This window comes from Syngnathus scovelli, chromosome 9, assembly GCF_024217435.2.
Source record: "Syngnathus scovelli strain Florida chromosome 9, RoL_Ssco_1.2, whole genome shotgun sequence".
Classification (NCBI taxonomy): Eukaryota; Metazoa; Chordata; class Actinopteri; order Syngnathiformes; family Syngnathidae; genus Syngnathus; species Syngnathus scovelli.
The window spans coordinates 1,367,632-1,375,068 of record NC_090855.1 but is presented as its reverse complement, the minus strand read 5'-3'; the positions used below and the strand labels follow the sequence as shown (position 1 = coordinate 1,375,068).

Genomic DNA, 7,437 nt, shown 5'->3' with positions numbered 1-7,437 from the left:
TCGCTCACATGATTGTGCCCACAGCCTTTTTTGCAGCTTCGTGCAGTCCTTACGTAACGACAGACGCGCCTTGCCCGCCGCCGCTTATCCGCAATGTGCCACCCAATGGCGTGAACACAAAAGGCAAACTGCAACAAATCAGCGCGCTTGAACCAACGTGGAAAATGTGATTTACATGCATGAATTATGGGCAAGTCGTGCGTTTTTCTAGCCGCGCGTCTCGCCACGACTAGCCCTTTTTATTTGATATCTTTGATGTCCAGTTAAAGTTTGACAATAAAGCTGACTTTGATTTCACAAACAAGCCTTTCAATACAATTCAGCGCAAAATGCCCAGCCCAATTACCTTGCTAATAACCAAACGGGTTTTACACATGAAAATGATTTTGTAGAGTGCTGGGTCAGGGGCCTCGGTCCAATTTGCTGCAAACCCAAAACATAACTCTGTGAATAAAAGATAAATGTTAGACATTGCACGTGGGATGTGTCTGTTTGGCCTTGGTGGAGGTCTTTGTGGACCGCAATTGCTATTGTTTTAACAGCTTGCATACATAATTCTGCTCACTGCAAATGCAATTTAGTGACAAAAATAATGACTGGCTTTGTTTGTTGGGAACAGTGTTTTCATTGTGCAGCAGAGTAGGATAAACATCAAATAAGCACAAACAAATCTGATATACTTTTCATTTTTTGAACAAAAAAAATGGATAAATGGATGATGGTCAGACAGAGAAATTCTCTCTTAAAAACAATTAAATTTAATCGCGTTAACCGAGCTCGGTAGGTGTCCTGTCTGAATTTAAATCTGTCTTTGTTTGCGCTCCGATTGGCTGGCGTCAGGCCGGGCGCGTCAGACAATTAACATCTGGACGAGAAGTGAGCGGCGCTAAGAAGAAGGGCGGGGCCTAATCCCATTAGACCAATCAGAAAAGGAGACAAGTTCGCTCAACCTGCCTGTGATTGGCCGTACCATCCGTCACTCAGTAAAAGGCGTGGTCTCAGCCGCTGCCAGTGCTTCTGGTCTTGTCTCAGTCTAGTTCGCTCGGGTCTGTCAGAGCGCGAGGACGGACACTTTATGGGATACGCAAGTACGCGTGGAGCACTAACTCACCGAAAGATTAATAACAAGCCATTATCAGTTGACCGTCACGTCACGGCATGTAAGAGCTACCAAGTGAGGAGCTAGCGAACAGTTGGCAAATTTTGTGCGTGTGTTTGTCGCGAGCCTCCCGTGAGCTACGTACGCGACGGTCAAGAAAGAAGGTAAGACGAACCCTCATTTCATGTTGGTTTCATTTTCCAGCTTTGGTTAAACTCTGTTTTTTGGGGGGGGGGGGGGTGTTGGGGGTGCCTCTGTTCTTGTGAGCCTGGTGGCGTCCACGTCCGCGCTCCGCAACTTTGCGCACCGACTGTGACGCTAATGAAAAGCATCTGACTACACAATGTGTCCACTCAGCACTGTCTAATGAGCAATCGCTTGTTTTTGCTCTCGGTTCTGAATGTTTTCGTGTCTCTCTCGTTCGCTCGCTCGCTGGCTCCCCTGGACCTGCCCGGTCCAAGCGGCTGGGTGAGCTCATTGTTTTCACAGCATTGTTCTGCTGCCGCACAAAAGAGCAAGCGAGCTTCCACTTGTGCGATGGAAGAAGATGCTGAGAAACAGGTTAGCTTGTCATTGTGCACGAGCAGGCAGACGTCTGTGCGCGTGCACGTCAAGTCACCGCTGCTGCTGTGTGGCAGACGTTCAAGTTGTCACCTCATTCCCGGGAGAATTCGCCCGACCTGGCTTCTCCGTCTGCTGCTGCAGTGACATCACGGCGGCGGTGGCCAGCTCGGGTTCCGCTCCGAACGAGCGTCCAGTTTTGTTTTCTTCCATTTGGGTTTCATCCCATTTAGCAGTCCATCAAGTTGGTCTTTTTGGATTGTGCAGACGCAGTGGCAAGACGTGAAGTTGCCACTTTGACCTCCGGTGGGGATTGAGCTGATTTAATCCACCTTTTAAGAATGCCACTATCATGTCGCAGTTACAGAAGCGATCGATACTCCATACAAACGCAATTTTGCGGGACGTAAATGCGCTGTGTGGTTCATCTGGAGCACTTTGCAATGTTTATCTAATGTGGCCAAAACAGAGGACAGGCAAAGGTTGACATAATTGAGGGCCAGTGCTCTGGCCCCGTGAGGACAAATTTGAAAATGGTTTCAACCTGATGATGGGGACTTCAGGTTTTGTTTTTAGCATCAAGTCGTTCACTTGACTGTATGGTCGACTAAGAATTTGCTCGCGTGGCTTGCAGTGACTCACAAAAGTGAGCACACCCCTGACATATGTGTAAAAATGATCTTTGATTCATCATGTTGCAAGTGTGTTAAAATTTGACTTTGACTTTGATTTTGTGAGCTCCTCTGATGTTGACGTCACGTGACTTCCTCTGGTTCCGATTGGTCGACATCCCAGGCGGCACAGCTAATGGAGCATTAATCCCTTTGTGTAATTTTAGTTCCCATCCCCGACGTTGGGTTTTTCGTTTCGGGCGTTCTCGGTTGCAGATGGCACCTCCTTAACGGCCCTCGGGGTAATGGCGGTTGAAATTAGGCTCCTAAGCAGGGAGGACGACCCGGGGAGGGGGCGGCGGGCCGGGTAGGCCCTTGGGGAACATGGAGTCGGATGAAGTGCCTTCCAGGTGGGCCTCGAACATGGAAGCATTTCAAGCTCAGTAAAACAGGACGTCGTTGAGGGGTTTTTAAAGACGCCAGGAAACGGCCCCAGGCAACGAGGTGGCCAATCGGAGTATGTTTCTCTCTAAATATCGATACATTGTGAGTGCCTAGGCCAGGGGTGTCCAACTCATTAAATATTTTAAAAAGATAAATGCTAATAAACATTCTTAGCAATTTTTCAATTTTTTATGAGTGACGACAATTTGTAATTGGGCCTCGATTTTGACACCTACGGCCTAGGCCGATGTCACAAGAAGTTAGAACCCCCCTGTTCCTATCAGAGGCTGTCGCCGGCGTCCATTTTGGAATTTAACTCCCGCCCTGCTTTCACCGCACGGCAGCGGTAGCGGCTTCCCCTCTTCCGACCGCTCGGTGGTTAGCGCCCGCTCGGGGTTCAGTCCGAGGCTGAGCGGGGGAAAAATGGCGGTCGGCTCTGGACCGCAAAAGCTGGCTGAGTGTCAGGTGTCGGCCAGTCCAATCCAGAGGGGCTCGCTTTCTGCGGCGGGGAAGCTTTAACCCCTCGTCGGCGTGATGGCCCCGCCAATCGATTTTTTTCCGAGCGCTTGCGGTGGTGTGGCGATACCAACTGAGTGGTGCCGCTTGACGACTCGTTTTATAATCCGCATGGGATGAATCGGGGCAACTGAACTCTTCTCGAAGCTAGTCGAGTCTCCCTATTGTCCCACGGGGCTCGTCTCAATCGGGTTGCCAGGCGGGGCTGCCGGATGAGCGGATTTGCATAGCAACCGCTTGCTCACCTGGCGAAACGGCTCATTAGTGGCCGCGCACATTTTTAAAAACAAATCTGTGTTTTGGGAAACTTTGTAAAAACTAAAGAGAAAAAAAATAGGAGCGCAGTGTCAATGAAACGTTCCCTCTTGTTCCAACTCTGACATCTTTGTCAATGTGAGGACAAGTGAGGTGACGCGCCATGGTCAGAATTAGCTGAGGGGGTAACCACGGTAACCTCGGCAGGCCACCGCAGCCTCAACGCCATCTGTCAGAAGTGCCTTAAGCGCGTGCGAGTGGACCGCCTGTATGTGCCGCCTTGTCGGCGTGATTACTTGCTAAGTGCTCTACCCACAATGCACCTCCGCCACGTTTATTTAAAACCCGGACAACGCGCTCGCTCGCCTAACGGAGACGCGGCGTGGAAAAGTGAAAGCCAGCATGTGAGGAAATAGCTGGCGGCCATACACTCTCGCTTATTGATTTGCTTTGTTGCGCCGCGTCAACTTTTCCAGCTCCCGCTGCTTTGATCACGTGCTAAATGTAAAAAGAAAAAAACAAAATGGAGGTTTTGATGATTTGCTTTGTGATGCTGCGACTTAGCGTGAAGGCGGATCATCTTGAAAGCGCTGTGCAGCTTTTAAGTTGCATTTTTACGTTTTTCAGTTTTTTTTTTTTTTAAAGGAGCTCATTTGATGCTTTGAACTGAGATGTCTTGTACGTAATTTTCCTTTCACTTGTTTATTAAACACACAAATCGTTAGCCCGTTAGCATAATGGCGCCGATGTTTAGTTTTCCAGATGAAATGTCAACTCGTAACAAGACCCGGTGTGATGTTATCTCATTAGTGCTTCGATGACATCAAATGTCAAAGTGGCGCTTTCAGGAAAATGACGGCCGCAAAGGTCACACACGACACAAGTCGTCTTTGGCTCGGGTAGATTGACTCGCTTGATTGACTGACGAGTCTTGTCACGAGGGGTCGCCGATCTGTGTGGAAAAACCGGGTCGGAAAAGAAACTTTGAGGGTTTGAGGAAGACAAAAGCGGTCGTCACGTCTCTGCGAAAGCAATTAGCATAACAGCGTGAAGGGGAGGAGTCACGGCGCCGTCTCACAAAATGAAGCTTTTTATGGCCCGCAGATGTGAAACCAAGCAAGAAATTAAAAGTCCAAAATGACTTTTCTCTTCTCCGCGCACCCCCGCCCGCTTCCGCCAGCCCCGCCAGCGCCTCGTTCGTCACGTATTTCGTGTCATTTGTCATCCAGAGGCGCCTTTGCGAGCTTTAACCTTTGACCTTGACCGCCATTCATCTTCTCATCGCGCCTTAACAAAGACATTAATCGTCACTCGTTTAAAACCGTGCTCGAGAATGAGAAATTTCAATTTTGCCGGATCGTGACGTTGCGATCGGTCAAGGTCGAGAAGGCTCGCGCGCATTTTCCGATCTAATCAGATAAGCAACGATTTACGTGGCGCTTTCATTTCACAGGCACGGCTATTCGTAGAAAAGTCCGTTTTATCATCCAAGACGAGCGTCCCCGATTAAGCGTGGAAGGTGTCGAGCGCGCGTGCGTGTTGTGTAATATTTCTTTTTATGGCCGTATTTCTTTAACGCCGGCCATATGTGCGCAATATTTGCCTTGGAAGCCAGCGCGCTCCTTCTCAGAACTCCGGGCTGCTTTCCATACGTCTTGGTCTATTTTTAAACGGATATTTGAAGGGAGGGAGGGAGGGAGAAAGGCTGTTATGGGTTGGGGGGGGCGGGGGCTTCGCTCTCTGTGACATGAATTCCAGCAGGCAGACGTCCAACGATGCAAAAACAACTCGCGTACCTCTGATTAAAGTGTCAAATGAAGACTTTTGATTTCACACCTTTACTTTTGTCTTGCTTGTAATTACTTCATTGGGATCCAAATGTGTCTCGGTCCATATTGTATGATTTGTTTTGTGATCCCAAGTGAGGCCCCCCGAAAATATTTTCCGAGCGAACACAAAAGATAGCAAATTACATTTTCCAGATTCGAATGCGGTTCTGGTTGCGTTTGTAGGAAAACTTCCATCGACCGAGTAGAGTTCAGTTCGCTTCGCATTTTATTTTCAAGAGCTACACAAAAGCCGTCAACACCGATTGCTCGGTCGCAATGGGGCATATGTCCAAACACAATTAACACATCAGAGCTGGAACAGAAGATCTATAATTTAACCATCTGAAAACTGTCAGGATGACCTGACATTTCCCTATCGCCGTTCCGACATGAAGGATGCTTTAAAAGACTGGAACAACTTTTTTGTGAGCTTTTAGATCTTAACAATTTGCCTTTTTTTTTTCTTTTATTATTAATCCACAGGGAATTAAAGTTAAACAGATTCTGACAAAATATTTATGAACGATGGGGTCGGTAACCAAGATTGAGTTAATCTATTATTTCATCGCAATAATATAATAAATTCGAGTTTGTATTCTCGTCGCTTCATAGGAATTCACAACGAGGCGTAGCTAATACAAGCTAATTAGCGCTAATGCTAGCTGTATGTATTTGCATGTTCTCTCCCGCCGTTCACATTGCAGGCTTGAACCCGATCAGAACCGAAGCGATCCGCTCGATGGAAACCCGACGTACCCCGGTTTGCCGCGTTGCGTAAATGTTGTCAATCCCGCTGCGGGAACGAGCTTTCATTGTGTAGACGAGACAATCGGAATTGAGTCATTGACACGCGGGACACGTTGCATGGGCGTTTTTTACTTTAATTAAAGTCAATCTAATCTGCTCGACTCATCTGTGGCTCTTTTCCAATCACACGTTGGCACACATCAAATGTTTGCTGTCAACATTGGAATCGCATCATCTTGCTGCGATTGATTGTCTATCAATTATGTGGGTGACCTGTATGCCTCGCCATTTTTTTTCCCCATAATACCTTAAACGTTGTTGTTTGCCGTCGCCGCCGCCGACTGCAATCATAAAAATGATAATATCATGGCTTTGTCCTACTTCTTTGTCTAATCAGCGCTTGATTGCCTACAATCTGATTTAAAAGAGCGCTTCATTGTTTTTGCTAATCGTGTTTGCTTTGTTGTTGCTCGATGAATTTGATGTCTAAACAGAATCTGCCAAGAACCAAATTCCTCGGCCCAATTGTCGAATGTCTCGAATGATTAGAGCTGGACCATTTTGGAAAAATAATAATTGCGTTGTTTTTTTTTTTAATATGAAATCATCTTTAATGTCAAACCAGATGATCAGCACCATGGTTATCAGCGATGATGCCATCAGAGACGTTGTATCCAGACCGACTTGAACCGGCTCACCCCGATTGGATGGACTCATCTCATATCGTTTCATAATAGACTTCCCTAATGTTTTTTCTCATTCAAACGGGAGAAATGATAGTCGGACCCGTCCGAGCTGCTCTTTTAATCAAATGACAAGAGCGAAGAGGCACAGGTCGCTCGTTCGCCGCCGAGCCCTTTTTAATTAGACCCTGTTTTCTTAATGAACCGAGTGTCCGAGTCCATTTGGCTCCCCGCCTGCGGGGGCAGCGGTGGACTAGCGATGGGGGCGGCGATGTGCTAGCCTCTTTGTCTCCACTCCTTATTGAATGATCTATTTTTTTTTTTTTTTGTTGCTTTGTGCTATATCTGCTCCTCACTGACATTAGCATGATAATGCTCTCTGGAAAGAGCCGCTCACGCTTATTACGTCCCAGTTAAACTAACAGCCTGAATTCCGACATTCATCTCGGCTATCATGGAGTGGCCTTCAACGGCACCGGGGAAGCCAGATGACGGGTCGCGTCTTGTAATTATGCTATGCTAATTCGCCGCCCCCCTCCCAACTCCTCATTTTACACTTTCCGAGGTGGGAACAAGGCTTCCCGACGCCTCTCGTGTCACAGCCGACTGAAGGGGAAATGAATAAATGGGTTAGCGGAGAGCTGCTGGAAGGAAGGAAGGAAGGGAGGGAGGGGAGGGGAGGGGGTGACGAA

The 7,437-nt window shown here is 47.7% G+C and overlaps 1 protein-coding gene across 2 annotated transcripts in view; it reads left to right on the top strand.

Annotated features, from left to right (window-relative positions):
- Positions 1–1,018: 1,018 nt before the first annotated feature.
- Positions 1,019–7,437, top strand: part of sema6cb (semaphorin 6Cb) — a 46,971-nt gene continuing 40,552 nt past the window's right edge. For both annotated transcript variants that reach the window (XM_049729312.2, XM_049729311.2), the window contains exon 1: positions 1,019–1,263. The gene's annotated coding sequence lies outside the window, so the exon portion shown is untranslated. The remainder of the gene's footprint in view (positions 1,264–7,437) is intronic.